Genomic DNA, 15,845 nt, shown 5'->3' on the forward strand with positions numbered 1-15,845 from the left:
CTAAGAAGGGTTGCCCTAGTGGTGAGGGTGATAACAGGATGAATTGGGCGGGAAAGAGGACATCCCGTTCCTGGTCAGGAGCCTCAAAGGACCACAGCCTCCTGCTGCTGCCCCTGGAGAGGGTGGCCTTTTCAGACACAACTTGGATTAGCTTCGGCAAGACGCGGGTGCAGTTGCAGTAGTGGGACTGGGGGTGATCTTTCTGCATGCAGCTTCATGGGGAGTCTCTTCAGGCCCAGGAAAGACTTTGTTCTAACCACTTCTCCCTGGGCCAGGGCTGCTGGGTGGTCTAGGGGCAGAAGGGATAGAGAGGAGAGGGGAGGTGGGGCAGGGGAGGCCCCAGGGTACCGGAAAGAGTTTGGGATCGCAGGCTTGGGCAGTGGGGAGCGGGGAGAAGATGGAATCAGTATATGTGTGAGGTATGCAAAGGGAGAGCTGGGGTCAGTGTGGGGAAGATTGAGAAGCATCCGGCAAGTCAGAAGGACCAGCAGAGGTCAGTATTGTTGAGAGGGTGCAGGGAACTGGGTGGGGGTCTTAGTGGGTGAGGAGATAGATGAGCCCCCCTTATCCCCCCCCCCAATTCCCAAGACTCTACAGTCCCAGGTGGCTAGTGGGAGGGGTCCACCATCAGGCAATGAGCCCCTCTGCATTGTGTCTGGGGCTCCAGAACATGTGGCTGCGACTCTCCCCGCTCTCCCCGCCCCCCCAAGGGCTGCATTTGGAACACATTTGCAGACACATGGATTGTTTTTAACTTAATGCTTTTTAATTCACTCTGTTTCCCAGTTGTCGTTTTTTATTGAAAAGGCGGATTCTGCCGGTGTGTGTTCCTTTGCAGGGGAGGGGAGGGGGCTTCACGGGCTGAGATCCCATGAGGGGCGTCGAGACACTGAGAGACAGAGACAGAGACAACAGCTCAGAGAGAAATGGGCTGACAGGGTGAGAGAACAAGAAACCAACTAGGAGAGGGATGCGGAGGGGCACAGACCAGAGATGCAGAGAACCCAAGAAGGGGAGGACAGGCGAGGGGGTAGAGAGGGGCCTGTGGCCATGGGGACAGGGCTGGAGCAAGACCCTGGTAGACAGCAGAGAAGGTCTGTGCTGAGAAACCCTGCTCCTGGGACCCCGGAGAATCCCCCGCCCCTCCAACAAAGGCCCCTGGGACCAGGGCAGGATTGACTACAGGGGCCTCAAGGGCAGCTAGGGAGAGCGGACAGAGATCCAGCACGCCGAGGAGGGCCGAGGAGTGCTCTACTCCACTTGAATGGAGTCAATGTCCTGAGCCATCGCTCAGGAAAGGTGCCCGTCTGCTGGGCCACCTGGGCGAGTGCCCTCACTTTGCTGAGCCCTGGACATGCCCCTTTGTGAGCAGAGGAGCTAGTGCAGGCGGCCCGTTTCAGTAAGTGGTGGTGGGCCATCAAAAGGCTCTGGGCCTGGGGAGCGATGCTGGATGGATGAATTCCCTGCTCCAGGCTAGGTGGCTACTGTAGAGACTCCAGGATTTTCGACTGGGTAGATGGGTTTCAAGTTCACCCTAGCACTTAAACTCCCTTCTCAGCTGAGAATCATTTTGCAGACACCTCTGCCCCGCCCCACAACCCTCCTCTCCTCATCTGGCTAGGTTCCTGAGAACCTTTCCCAGCAGTGCCTTCAAACGCGTCATATAGACACAGGAATGGGCACACAAAGGCACTGACACAGCAACACGTGGTGCTCATGAAGACACATGGATACTCACAAATATATGATGCAAGGCCCTAGTGTGTGTATGTATTGGGAGGGGGGGGGCTGGATGGAGCCCGGATGGTCCAGGCTGAGAGGCAGGTGTTGCAGGAAGGGACAGTGACTCTGGGCTACTGCTACCAAGGGCAATGGGGAGGTCAGCAGTCATCAAACTGAAAGCCCCAGCTAATTGTAGCTAATTGTTGTTAGACACCCTCCACTCTGATCTGATACTAAGAAGCTAACTAACTAGACACACGAAAACACACTCACTGACTTCCATTGATTCCAACTAATAAGGAACCCGTAGGACACACAGAACTGTCGCTGTGGGCTTCTTAGGCTGCAAACCTTGGTGGGAGCAGAAAGCTTCATCTTTACCCCGCTGAGCGGCTCATGGTTTCAAACTGCTGACCCTTTTGATGAGCAGCCCAACGCATAACCCACTATACCACCAGAACTCTACCGGGTCCTGTGCCAGTCTCACAGTTCTTGCTGGTAGAGCTCCTTGTTGGCAGCCACATGTCAATTTGCTTCATTGTCAGACCACCTCTTTTTCATTGACTTTAACAAACATGCTCTCCTTCTCCAAGGACTGGTCCCTCCTGATCACACGTCCAAAGTAAGTGAGACAAAGTCTCTCCATCCTCGCATCTAAGGACCATCCATCCTTTCTAATGCATTTTCCAGCTTTCTAGTGCGTATGAGGCAATTGGAAATAAATGACTTGGGGGAGGCCCACCTTAGTTCTTCAACTGACATCTGTGCCTTGCAGCACTTTATAAACATCTTTTGCAGTAGATTGGCCCGATACAATGCATTCTTTGATGTGGCTGCTTCCCCGGGCTTTGTTTGTAGATTCAAGTAAAATGAAGTCCCCCCCCCCCCGCCCCCGCACCTTGTGTCTCATGATATTGCTGATTGGTCCAGTTTTAGGATTTCTGTTTTCTTTCTTTGAAGTATTATCCATCCTGAAGGTCGTGCTTTTTGATCTTCATCACTGTGGGCTTCAAGTCCCCTTTGCTTTCAGCAAGCAAGGTTGTGTCATCTGCGTATCGCAGGCTGTTAATAGCCATCTTCCAATCCTGACATTGTGTTGACCTTCATATGGTCCAGCTTCATGGATTACTTGCTCAGCATACAGGATGACTATGCTGCAAAGATTCAATCTTGACTTTTCGGATCTTAAAGTAGGCAGTGTTCTCTTGTTCTGTTTGATTTTCTCTTGATCTATAAGCAGGTTTCTCGTGAGCACAATGAAGCATTCTGTGATTCCTATTCCGCCTAATGTTAACTGTTGTGTCAGTCTGGGTGGACTAAAGAAACAAATTCACAGACATTCATACGTGTATAAGAAAGAGCTTTATATACAAGAGCAGTTGAATATTGAGAAAACATCCCAGCCCAGTCCAGATCACTCCCAATATTAGCCCATACCAATCTATAAATTCCTCTTCAGACACCTAACACGTGCAATGATGCCAAATGCAGGAAGATCACAGACCAGTGGGTGGAAAGTCTTGTGGATCCAGTGGCGGTGGAAGCATCTCAACACTGGCAGGGGTCTCCATGTAGCTACTCCAGCTCCAGGGCTCTGGATACATCAGCGTAGCTACATATGTCTTCTCCACAGGAATGTCTCACAGGGTGTGTGTGTGTGTGTGTGTGTTTGTGTGTTTGTGTGTGTGTGTGTGTCTCACCTCGAGAGAGCTATTTATCTCCTTAGAGCCTCCACATGAGGTCATCAACTTGCAACCTGATTGGCAAGTTAAACTCCACCCCTTCACTCTTAAGTCTGAAATTGACAACAGATTATGTAACTACCACAACTGTAGCTTGTTATGATCCTACACAGCCAAATGAGTTTGCATAGTCAATAAACATAAGTAAATACCTTTCTGGTATTCTCTGCTTTCAGCCAAGATCCATCTGACACCAACATTGATACTGCTTGTTCTTGATCCTCTTCTGAATCCAGCTTGAATCCCTGGCAGTTCCCTGTGGATAGACTGCTGCAACTGTTTTTAGATCATCTTCAGCATAATTTCACTTGCATGTGATATTCATAATATTCTTTTACAATTTCCACATTCTGGTGGATCACCTTTCTTTGGAATGGGCACATATATGACTCTCATCCAGTCTGTGTTTTGGCCTAAATCAGTGGTTCTCAACCTGTGGGTCTCGACCCCTTTGGGGGTCAAACAACCCTTTCACAGGGGTCGCCTGATTCATAACAGTAGCAAAATTACAGTTACGAAGTAGCAATGAAAATAATTTTATGGTTGGGGGTCACCACAACATGAGGAACTGTATTAAAGGGTTGAGGCATTAGGAAGGTTGAGAACCACTGGCCTAGATGAATAAGTGATTTCGGTGTTACATCCGTTTGTTGAAATATCTTAATTGCAATTCTATCAATTTCTTGAGCCTTATTTTTACTGATGATTTACATGCAGCTTGAAATTCTTTTAATGGTTTTTTGTCATATGCTAACTCTTGGAAGGGAAGACTGATTCTTTTTGGTAAAATAACGGTATAATCTTCATCTTCGTATGATGCTTCCTGCGTCGCTGAATGTTTTGCTCATAGACTCCTGCAGTATTGAAACTCAACGCTTGAATTGCTTCTTCAACAACTTCCATGTGACAAGTGTTCATCAACGGATTCCCGTCTTGGTTTTCTAGCTCCACATCTCTGACATTTCATTTTCTGTCTTCTCAAGCTGCCCTTTGATGTCAATTGAACTCATTTACATCATCATGTCTTCCATCCCTTTTAGCTACTCTCTGATAACCATTTTGGTATCTTCTTTTCTGCCCTTTAATAATCCATTGCTTTCTTCAAGTACGATGTCCTTGATATCATCCCACAACTCTTGTCAAGTAAATTTTTTAGACGGTCTCTAAATTCCACTGGAATATACTCAAGGTTGTACTTTTGATCTTGCGGACTTGTTTGAATTTTCTTCACCTTCAACTTGAACTTGTGTATGAGCAACTGATGGTGTGCACCATCATTAGCCCGTGGCCTTGTTTTGACTGATGGTATTGAGCCTCTCCATTGCCTCTTTCCAGAGATGTAGTCAACTTAATTCTTGTATATTCCATCTGGAAAATTACCTTGTTGAAAAAGACATATTAAGTGGATGGGTGACTTGTCATTCAAAATTCTATCATGTGAGTTCCAACCTCATTTTTATCACCAAGTTCATATATTCCAATTACGGATCCTTTTTTTGATTTGCTTCCAGCTTTTGCATTCCAATCACCAATGTTATCTGTGTATCTCGATTGCCTGTTGGGTCAATTTCTGACTGAAGATGTTGGTAAAACGTTAAGTCCTTCATCTTCGGTGTTAGCAATTATCGCACACATGTGAATAATAGTTCTTTTAGCTAGTCATCCTACACGCATGTATGTTGCCCTATCACTGACTTCAAGCTAGACCTTGAAACGTCCTTTTGGACAATGGGTTCAACACGATTCTTCTTCAATTTGCCGTTCCCGGAACAGTAGATCCTGTTTGTCTGCTTCCAAATGGCCAACACCGGTCTATTTCCTAAATTTATATGTCGTGCATTCCAAGTTCCATTCATGAATAGACATTTGCAACAATTTCTTCTTATGTTGAGTCCGTAAATGAAGGTCCCCAAACTTGACTCCATCCAAGTCAGTAAGGGCCACTCCACCTTGAGGAGAACGGCTCTTCCCCAGTCGTATGTTCAGTGCTTTCCAGGCCGGGGACTCCTTTCATGGCACTGCATCAGACAATGTTCCACTGCTAGTCCTAGGTTTTCACTGTCCCTGCCCTTTTCCCTGAAGTAGATAGCCAGGTCCTTCTTCCTAGTCTGTCTTGGTCTGGATGCTTTGCTCAAACCTGTCCACTATGGGTGACCCTGCTGATAGTGGAAATACCAATGGCATCGGCTCCAGTGTCACAGCTGCACACAAGCAGCCACCACAGTACGACAAATTGACAGAAAGCTGGTTATATGTGTACAAACAGGGGCTCCGAGGGCATGGCTTGGCATGATGGGCCAGCCTCTGGGCTGGCCCCAGGGATTAGGCACAGGTGGAGGTGGAGGGTCTGTGGGGGCCTGAGGTATGAGCGCACCCTTCCTCTGCTTCCAGAGCTCAGCATCTAACAGGAATCCTGGGCCGTCAGCAACTGAGAACAGATCCCCAGTCCTGGTGGGGTCAGTCCCCCAAACACCAACGCCTTAGGGGTCTCCGATTGAGATCTCAGGTCTCTGCAGAAGAAGGGATTGCCTCTTCCCACACCCTACCTGCCACGGAGGAAGGGCTGAAGTTAAGGTTGTGGGGCGGGAAGGGGTGAAGTGTGGCCCCCACGTGGAGAAACCGGGCTCCCAGAAGGACTCCGCAGGGACAGGTGGCAAGGCTCCCTTAAGAGGGCCTAATCCTTGCCTTGTGTGTTCGCATCCATGAAGGGCGCTTTACAGCGTGGACACGTTTTCCACTCTTCACAGCGGCTCAGTTTCCCTGGTGAGCCTGCATCCTGGATTGCGTTTGGGGAAGTCTTAGGAACTTGGGCAAAACAAGTCTTGGTGGCGCAACGATTAACCGCCAAGTGCACTTTACCCAGACACCTCGTTGGAGAAAGACTGGACATCGCTTCCATAAAGATCCGTGGGGGTAGAGCACTTCTGGGGTCGCCATGCGCTGGAAACCACGGGAACCGGAGGAGGGGTGAGGGGAGGGGGACACAGCCCACAAGGACAGTATCAACAGCACAGGTGAAGCTCCAAGACGCTCGGAGTGCCCGGAGGACGCCTTGCCTGCGCTGTTCGAGCCCGTTCGTGTGTTCGAATCCATCTGCCAGCAGAGGAAGCTCCGGAAGGTCATCACCCTGGCTGGCGGGCCAGGCAGCAGGCACTTCACATCTCAAGTGCGGAGCCTGCCTGCGCGTCTCCCTGCTACCCTCGCCGGCCTCCCCGGGAACCCCGGACTCCCCTTGGTTCTCGAAGAATCGGGAGCTTGCGAGTCCGCGGCCCGGCTTCTCGGGCTCGCTGCGGGCCCATGGCGCCCCCGTGTGCCCGTGGTCAGGGGCGTACCCCGTTCCGCTCCTCCGGCCCGGTCCGGACCCGCCGCCACGGGCTTGGGCTCCTGCGCGGCCGCCACCGCCACGGTCTTCGCTCCCTGGCTCAGAGGCTGGCGCAGGCGAGGCGCCTGTCCCCTGGGCCTCAGTGCGTGATCCTGTAGGAGAGGACTGTGGGTGACAGGAGCTCAAAGGAGCAGAGCTTGGTATACTGGGAGGCGCGGGCTTCCCTGCCGACAGCTGCAACTTTCCACTCATGCCCACCCTCTGTCTGGTCTGTTGGGGGCGGGGAGGGGGGCGGAATGGGACGAGGGCATGAGGCTGACAGGGGAGGGACAATGATTCCCCATTTGCCCAGGCAGCCTAGGCCACCCGCTGGTGAGTTAGTGTGGCCAGAAGTCAGACTCACCTGCTTCGCATCCTCTGCCGCCCCCCACCCACGCCCCTTCCAGGCGCGGGCCTTCACTGAGGTGAAGAAGGGGCTCAGGGTCCCATCGACTTGAGCTCTAATGTCAGTCTTGTACCGCTGTAAGGTCCCAGGCAAAACACCGAATGTTGCTGGGTGTCCGTGGGGGCTGGTGAGACCTGCTGGCGCATGCGGCGTTCTGCAAACATCTCCCGGCACCTGCATTGTGGGCACTGTCATCAGGGACGGCCCGTCCTGGGATCAGCCTTTCGCCCGGAGCCGCAGGGCTGAGCAACAGCCTGGACAAAGGCCGAGGGGTGGACACTGGGTCCGGCTAAGATCTGGCCTTGCCCTCCACATCTGCAGGGCTAGGTCTTGGCTCTCCATTGACTCAGAGAAGGGAAACTTCTCTGTTAGCTAGAGGAGTGGGGGCAGGCTTCCTGGAGGAGGTGTACCTAATTTGAAAGGCTGCTAGAGCGGAGCTAGGATGACAACCTGGCCTAAAGCAGGGAGGTGGAGATTGTACAGCCGGCTGCATGTGTGTGTGGCAGGGATTTGGGATTATGTTCTAGTCACAGTCCAGAGCCTGGAACAGAGGGGTGGGGTGCTACAAGCATTCACATGAATGGCTTCCTGAAACTCATCCAGGAAATGGCTCGGTAAGGCTGGGACAAGTCCCAGAGGCTGCAGAATCCTTCCTGTGGTGGTGCCAGGGGGAGTAGGGCAGGCGGGCGAGCCAGAAGCGGCTAGCCTTTCCTTTCTGCCTTGGTTTCTCCGAGAAAGGCGCGTCCTGAGTTTGCCGTTTCCCTGACCTTCCCAAGCTGCCGGCAGGATAATATATGGAAATTGCTTTGACCTCCTGAGAAAAGAGGGTCTCCAGGAATAGAAAGTTCAGCTGCTAATCCTGTCCCCCCAGACTTCCCACTAATTCCTGCTTCCGATGTCAGCTTGGCAGGTTGAGTTTAGTCAAAGAAAGAACAACTGAGCGGGATGATGGTTTTTCTAATGGCCTCGGTTGTCCAAACACACCCACACACAGTACACAGGCACACATTGCCTGGTCACAGGCCCACCCTCACGCACAGCCTTCCTCCTACCGAGCAGTCATAATTGTGGAGAATAATTAGAACTAACATTTGCACAGTGCCTGGCATTGGCAGCGCTTCCAGCCCAGGCGCATGTTTAATCCTCACAACAAGCTGGGAGGCAGGGATTGTTACTATTATTAACTGAGCTCACTGAGGTTAAGTGACTTGCCCAAGGTCACTCGGCTAGTTAGTCATGGGCATGGCTCCAACTTGGGTCTCCTGACTCCAAATGCTCTCTTTTTTTGCTGCCGGTCCATGCATCTTCCTCCATACATCCATGTTCACTCATTCATTCAACCAATAGTTATTAGGCACCAGCTATGGGCCTGCCTCTGGGCTGGATGATAGCTGCCCCTGTTCACCTCCCACTCACAGCAGCAGAGTACGTGAGATGCCTTTCCCAACCCCAGTTGACATTCGAAGACAGGTGGGCAGCCAGTGAGGGCCGAGTTGAGATGTGAGCTCACAGTGCATGGAGAGCACCCTGCTCCCACTCAGCACTCCCATGTCCACTCTCACCCAGCAGCTCACCCCCTGCCTGTCCACTGCCCACATATGCTCGTCCAGGCCCTAGTCTCTGAGGCAGGGCTGGAACAGCAAGATGCAGGCCTTCTATCAGCATCCCCGGCTTGTCCCTGTCACCCAGACATTTCAACTGAACAGGCCCAGGAAATCTAGGATAGGATTTTCTCCAAAATGCCATGGGCGTCTCTGGGGACAGAGTCACATTTTCCTACTGATTACACAACACGGTAGCATTTACAATAGTCACTCCACCAGTCAATATCAGTCAGAAGCGGTGAGAAATGGGCCCCCCCAAGCTCACCCCACGCTGACCCAGGCTTTGCGCAGAGCCAGCATGGAGGAAAGCAGGAGCGGATGTGGTTCCTGTCCTTCGCTGAGCCCGGTGCCCACCAGGGGTGGCCTGCAATCATCCGCCTTTGAGGTCCACAGACCTCAGAGAGACCCCGACGTGGATTCTGGGCCCGGCTTTCCACTCTCTAGTGTTGTGGCCTTGGGCAGCTCAATTACTTCTCCTCGGGGGGCCTCAGTTACCTGATTTGAACCACGAGGATGAGGACCCTTCTCTCGCATGGTTGTCTGTGCAAACATAAGGAGACCCCATTCTGAGCAACGAGTGAGCAGTAAAGACTGAGAAGACCTGGTGTCGGACTCCTGCCCGGAGTGGCTGGCCTGAGTGCGCTCTCTTGGCAGGGCTTGTGTCTCAGACAGAATCCCCTGGCCTCGGCTGTGTTCTCTCCCCCAAAGAGGGTCTGTGTTAAGGAAGACGGACAAAGGATGACATTTGCTTTGCATGCACCAAGGCAGAGCGATGCCAGACCTTGGCGCAGGGCCAAGTGTTGAGGCTTCTCTACCCTAGACATGAAGCCAGTAGGTTAGGAAGAACTTGATTCGATGGCCTGTCCAGACAACAGAGATAGGGTTAGACTTCAAGAATGTGAGACAAGGGGCCAAGACGCGTGTGTGTGAGTGTGCACGTGAGACACTATGGAAACAACCTGGGCTTCAGCTTGAGCTTGGATTTTGTCTCCTCATCTAGTTAGTAAATATATAGGTACAGGAAGGAGCCCTGGTGGTGCAGTGGTTAAGCATGCTGACACGCCCACTGAACACCTACAATGTGCCAGGCACTGTTTTACCTGTTGGGACCACAACACTGCAAGATGGACAAGATTGCAAACGTACTGAATTCTAGTCAAGAAGGCAGACTGCCAACTAGTTGCCATTGCATGAGCTCTGACTTATGGCGCCCTCGTGTGTGTCAGAGTAGAGCTGTGCTCCACCAGGTGTGGACTGGCTAATTTTTTTCTGACGAAGATCACCAGGGCTTTCTTCCCAGGTGCCTTGGGGTTAACCTGGACCACCAACCATTTGATTAGCATGAAGGCCCATTAGCCATTTGCACCACTCTGGGGGGGACATGAAGGCAGACAGCATTCGTGTCAACAAACAAAAGTGAACCTTACTTCTACTGTGCATCTTTGGACAAGGTGTTTGACCGCTCTGCGCCTGGATTTCTCCATCTGTGATGTTACATAATGACTCCTGTGGGGTGGTGCTATTCTGAGAGAATATATGGAAGAGTTTTGCAAGCTGAAGAGCCCCATGTGCTTGTGCGTTAGTCTGGGTGTGTGTAAACACATGTGCTTGCCAGCACCCGTTTTCCTTGGCTCAGTGAACACCGCACCTGTGGGACTCCGGAACTGGTCCCAAATTCCATAAAATCCACAACTCCTCCCACCAGAAATGTAGGGAGGAAACCATATGGCTCTGATATCCTGACTTTGGGTTTGGTTTTGCCCCAAGCCAACACATCATGCAGGTCCCTCTGCTTGGGACTTATTTCCCAAGCCTCTTGCTCTAACACTTTTCATTTGATGGATGGGAGAGGAGGGCCGGGAAGGCTGATCTAAATACTAGAAATAGCCTCATTCTTGGGAAGGTCTGCCTTGGATGAAGAGGACGTGGTCTGGCCCGAGGGGGCAGAGAGGAACCCCAATGAGGAAGGACCAGCCAGGGGCGTGACTATCACCACACTTGGCCTCCTGTACATTCGCTATTCCCAGCTCCAACTGCTTAAAACGCGCACTTTCACTGGGCTCCAGAAAGTTGACATCTGTGGCTTCAGAGTAGCCACCAACAGAAACTACCCTTTCCAACCCGACCTCTGTTAATACCACCCAACTCACCTCCATCTGATGACCCACACAGATCCTAGGTGTTTCCATGTGACTCGAGTCTAAGCCATCCCAACCCCTCTTAACCGAGCCAAACCCAACTGAAGCTAATCCCAACGCAACTGGACTCCACACTTACCTATCTCAACTGTCTCATAGGTGGCCGATACTGTAGACTGATCATTCTGTTTCTACTTCTAGCTTCTTCCAACATGCCCCTTTTAGCCTACAGAGGCTGAAAAGCTAAAAACTACATTTCCCACACTGCCCTGAGGCTAGAGTGCTGGATGCCATTTGGGTTCCATCAAAGGCCATGTACTCATATAGTATCTGACTTTCAAAAGTGAATGAAATGGACAGCAGAGCAAGGAGTGAACATCATTTCAAAGCAATGCATTTAAAATCCAACATGTAAAAGGAGAGAGACTAGCATGGTGTGTCCCCTGCGTTCCGATCACCCAACTTCAACAATTATGAACATGTTGCTAATTTTGTGTTATCTATTCATAGAAGCTCTGTCCAGATGCTTTTTTGTTTTCTGGAGACAAAAACCTGTCAGTACTTTTATATGGGGGAGTGTACTTCGTGGTGTGGACACGCAGAGAAGCATGTGTCTGGGCCAGAAGCTCCACTGGCGGCTTCCTAACTTGACAGATGGCATCCTGATGGTTGCAAAAAGAGCAGCTGCCCCGGTGGTCCGGTTCTGCAGCACAGCTTGGGGAGCTGGTCTTGAAGATGCAGCCTAGAATCTGTTTCTTCAGCTCTCCAAATATTTCTGTAAGTCATTAAATATCCATTAATACATTTATTTCTGCTTAAACTGTCCATAATAGATTCTGTCTCTGCAACGAAACTCCAATTCCCAACCCAACCCATTCCCAACTGAGCCTAGCCCTTCCCCAAACCAAGACATCCCTAAATCATTCCAACCCATTCCTGGTAATCCTGCTCACTTTTAGCCCAGAAGAATCTAAAACCCCAAACCAAACCAGTGGGTGTTGAGTTGATTCCACTCCTGGCAACCCTGTGGGGGACAGAGTAGAACAGCTCACTCTAGGACTTTGGTGGATGTGGACTTTTGTAGGGGCTGTGGTGGTGCTGTCGAGGATCCATTGAACTGCTAACCACAAGGGAGCTGGTTCAAACCCACTGGTCACTCTTTGGGAGACGGATGAGGCTAGCTGCTCCTGTAAAGATGTATAGCCTCGGGAAACCTAGAGAGGGTCACTGTGGGTCAAAACTCAAAATCGACTCAGTGGCGGTGGTACCTTTTAGAAGCGGATCATTTTCTTGTGTCGTTCCTCTAGGTGGGTCTTACCAGCCTTTGGGGTTAGTAGATTAGTGCTTAACTGTTTGTGCCTCCCAGGAACACACCAGTCCGACCACCCAAATCAGTGTTAGCCCAATTCAACCCAACCCAACTGTCCTACACTCCCGCCCATCACTTTCCCCCTCAGCCTCTTGAACACAGTGCAACTCAGACCACCCCAGCCTCTTCATCTGCAGAAGCTATTTTAATTTAACCTATTTGTGCCCATCCTGATTCATCCCAACCCAAGTGTTTCCAGCTCATCTGAACTCACCCCAACCCATCTCAATCTAGCCTCCTCGATTGAACGGCTGCGGTACTGACCACTCAAGTCGGCACTCATTACTGAGGTGTTTGTGGGTTGTTTTGAGAGGCACTGTGGGACAACGAAGGGAGTCTAGACGTCTTCAGAGACAAGTGGTGGCATTCTTTTGTTTGTTTTTGTTTTTGTTTCCCTCCTTTCTACGCCAATCCTCACTGTGGGGGCGCCCTTGCGGCGTACTGGTTATGAGTTGTGCTGCGACCCAGAAAACTGGCCGTTTGAAACCACTAGTCACTCCTCCTCCTCAAGAGAAAGGTGGAGCTTTCTACTCCCATAAAGAGTTACAATCTCAGAAACTCATACTCTGTCCTACGGGGTTACTATGAGTCAGTCTGCATGGACTTGCTGCCAGTGAGTGGGCCCCCCACAGATCCTGACTTCTTGTCTATGTCTTTTCCTTTGGGCCACCCAGCCCCCTCATAGTGTTTTCAAAATCTCCAGTGGAAAGCCCCTCTCAGTCAACCTGTCTTCTTGGAAAAGTTCTCTTGAAATTCCACTCCTACAAAGCTTGTCCATGGTCATAGGCCGAACTTCTATAAGGGCCTCTCCGAGATATCCTGTCATAATCCCCAGAATTTGATAGGACATCGCTCTGGTGATTCCATTGTTTTACATGGTACAGTTGATCCTAAAATGGGGAGGTTATTTTGGATTACTGGGGTGTCCCGCTGCAATCGTGAGCTTCCTTTAGCTCACAACAGAAAGGGAAATCAGAGATGCGGAGGAAGATGGAGTCAGGGAGAGCTGACGCATGAGAAAGAACTTGTCCTGCCACTGCTGGCTCTGAGAACCACATGAGAAGGAACAAGTCTGCTATTAGAGACCTGACATCCAACAAGGTACTTAGCATCTCAATGCTACCAGCGCAGAGAACTCAGCTTTACCAACAACTTGGAAGAAGATGCATCTGAGAGTCACGGATAAGTCGACAACCCGCTTCAAACCTTGTGAGAACCTGACCTAAGGACCCTAAGGACGCCTGCCTGCACTTTTGACTTATAGAACTGTGAGACGATAAATAGATACTGCTTTAAGCTGTTAAGTTTGGTAGCCATGTTTTATGTAAGAAACAGAAATTAATATACCGATCAAATATCCACTTCCAGAATTTCTATTTCTCTTCCTCCCCCAATAATAAACTAAAGGGTTAGTTATTACAGGACATGGAAAATTATGGATCTTGGACACAAATGTTGGTATTGGCTTGAGGCCTGTTTTCCATGTGACTTCAGTCAAGTTCAGCCTTCCTAAGCAGAGCTTTCATTAAATTGCGAATTGAATGGTTGGCAGTTCAAATCTACCAGCCTCTCCATGGGAGAAAGAGGAGGTGGTCGGCTCCCTCAGGTGGTCAGCGGCAGTATATAGAATAACTCTGAGTTGGAACTTTTGATGTCAGTAAATTAGCATAGCAAACCAAATTCACTGCCATTGAGTCAAGTCTGGCTCAGGGCGACTGTGTGGGTTTCTGAGGCTGTCTATCTTTACAGGAGCAGGAAATCTCATCTTTCTCCTGTGGGGCCATTGGTTGGTCATCAGTCCAAACCATCACTCTCCAAGCCTCCAGGGTGCCGTGCTTTATCCATATGAAGCTATTACCCTTCCCTGGAGGTCGAGAAAATATAGAACATATGACAACCTGGACACCTAGTCGAAGCTTATAACTATATATGTTCTTTTCATCTCTTTAGGTAATAATGATGAAATATTGACTAAACAGTTCAAAGTTGGAAGAGCAAGTGAATCTATTGCTCTTCATGACCATCACTAGTTCTTGTAGAAGACCGACGGCAACTCAGAAAGAGCTAGTAATCTGCTTTGAGGCACTGTGATCCGGGAGACATGCCCTACAGACTAGCCACACAGTTTGAGGAGAGACCATCTATCACTCTGTGTTTAGACTGGGTTCAGGATTGCTCTTGCTATCGAGTGACCTTATGTTCCATAATAGAATAAAGTAGTGTGAGGTAGTTAGTTTATTGTGCCAACCTGGCCGATAAACACATGTGGGGTTAATTGAAGGGTGAAGGGATAAATGGCTCAGTGAGCCTCTCCTTTCGAGTTCTTGGGTCTCTTGCTTTCTGACAGTCGGACCAGGGTGCAGCTGCCTTAGCCAGTTCCCTGCTATAGTTAGCAAGGTTCACTTCCTGCAAGATATCCCTGAGGAGAAGCCACATGGACCTACCCTGATGCAGCCTTGGGTGCTGGAGCAGCTGTGTGGAGACCCCTGCCAGTGCTGAGATGCTTACACGTTCACTGACTCGGCTTTCCTCTGGTAGTCGGCATCATTGCATGTTTTGTGAGATGGAGGAGGACTTTGTGGATTGGTGTCAGACATATGGGCTAATGTTGGACTTGTGGGCTTGGGCAGCACTGGGCTGGAATTTTTTCTTGTTGCGCACTTAACCTTTCTATAAAGCTCTCTCTTATACATGAGTTTCTGCAGATTTGTTTCTGTAAAGTACCCAGACTAGCACATAGTGCCTGGTCCTTCACCATCTTCCTGCTCTTTGATATATTTGAACCCATCTTTGTGTCCATTGTGTCAACCCATGTCATTGAGGCTTTCTCTCGCTTTCGCTGACCTTGATCAAGTACGACGTCCTTTTCTAGGCAGGGGTCTCCCTGAGAATCTCTTCCGAGTGAGTGAGATCTTCAGCCTTGCTGAGTCTGTTAATATGGCCCTTCCAGCCACAGTCCCTTAGGGGTTTATTATAATTCTGGACTTCTTACACCCGTGGCTATCGTCTCACTATCTACTAACGAACGGGAATAGGACGAGATTATGACTCGACCTTACTTAGTAGTGGTGTGTGTGAACTGGGCCACACTCTTTGTTGAATGATTTTCTTCATTACTGTTACTTGCAGTGGATGTAAGGAAAGATGTGCTACCATTGAGAGTAGCATTGGAGTAGTCTGGGGAAAAGCCTGCTGGTTAAGAGTAGTAGGAGGCCATTGCCTACTGAAAACATCCTGCCAAACACCCCACGTAGGTCATAGGGGCATAAGTAAGATACAGTCCGGGGAGGAGAAGAGATGATTGCTTTGGGGTGAAGGGCTATATGTAAATCTGATCAGACCATTGATCCTCATTGATGATACCACCAAAAGGCCTTTCCCTGCACGAGTCTGGTAGGAAGGCGAGGAAGACACGGATAGGACTCGCCTGGGAGTACCTGTACCTGTACATAGGATTCCCTGCAAAGCCATCCTGCCATGCTGCGCGTGCAAAGGGCCCTCAG

General features: G+C 50.1%; 1 pseudogene; it reads left to right on the forward strand.

The window, feature by feature from the left end:
* LOC142426682 (large ribosomal subunit protein uL3 pseudogene) overlaps nt 1-6,944 on the forward strand; it is a 49,752-nt pseudogene extending 42,808 nt beyond the window's left edge.
* The last annotated feature ends 8,901 nt before the right edge of the window (nt 6,945-15,845 follow it).

Source organism: Tenrec ecaudatus, chromosome 1 (genome assembly GCF_050624435.1).
Source record: "Tenrec ecaudatus isolate mTenEca1 chromosome 1, mTenEca1.hap1, whole genome shotgun sequence".
NCBI classification, from domain to species: domain Eukaryota; kingdom Metazoa; phylum Chordata; class Mammalia; order Afrosoricida; family Tenrecidae; genus Tenrec; species Tenrec ecaudatus.